This window comes from Penaeus monodon, chromosome 19 (assembly GCF_015228065.2).
Source record: "Penaeus monodon isolate SGIC_2016 chromosome 19, NSTDA_Pmon_1, whole genome shotgun sequence".
Taxonomy (NCBI): domain Eukaryota; kingdom Metazoa; phylum Arthropoda; class Malacostraca; order Decapoda; family Penaeidae; genus Penaeus; species Penaeus monodon.
The window spans coordinates 6,378,127-6,378,989 of record NC_051404.1 but is presented as its reverse complement, the minus strand read 5'-3'; positions in this window follow the sequence as shown (position 1 = coordinate 6,378,989).

Below are 863 nucleotides of genomic sequence, written 5' to 3'. Positions count from 1 at the left end.
TGTTCCCACACATTCGCGCGCATTTCGACAGCTAAAACACTATCGACACCATTGCTTTCTTTAGGACCGCAAATGATATTCCGATCTGACAGACATTTACTCTGCCAAAATGAGCGCGAGAGGAAATGTAAAATACTTTCCATTCCAAGACTTTCTCTCAACGAATGCTATGAAAGAAAACATTGTCGAGATGAGTGGATTTCTGCGTTTAAAGGGATGGTTTATCTGGCGCATGAATTAGGCCAGTTAGTGTAAATTGACTGTTTATGTAAATCGAAAAGAGATTACACAAAGGTTAAAAGGATCTTCATTATTTTGTGCGGATATGTTTTGTTTATAAGGAAATGAAGAGGCGTATCTGCTAGCGAAGGTTCTTACCAGTTTTGAAAAATAGTCTGGCGAAAGTGGTGTCAGGTTTTTGGTTTATAACAGACCCCAACTTATTTCTAAATATATATTTTTGATAACGCAAATTCTGTATTCTTGCAATATGTGCCTAGACTCCTAGAGTGAATTAATTAATTCTAATCGTTGATCATTAAACTGAAGCTCAAGTTATAATCTGATGTGCAATCTACAACGGTTTGGATATACTAGAGTGTCTCATATGACATATAATCATTTATAATTAAGCATTTCGAACATCCGATCAGAAAATAACAGTTTGCTTACGCACTCAGCTAATCCACCTGTGAATTAATACGTTTGATTTCAGTCATTATCGTCGATAGGTCATCGAAGTGTAAATTGTTTACATTTGCTGTTTGTTTCCCGTTTCCCCCACTGTTTGTTCGGTGGTCAGATCGCAGAAAATTGATTGAAACAACAATAAATAATAACCATTCACCGCAGCAGTATGGGAA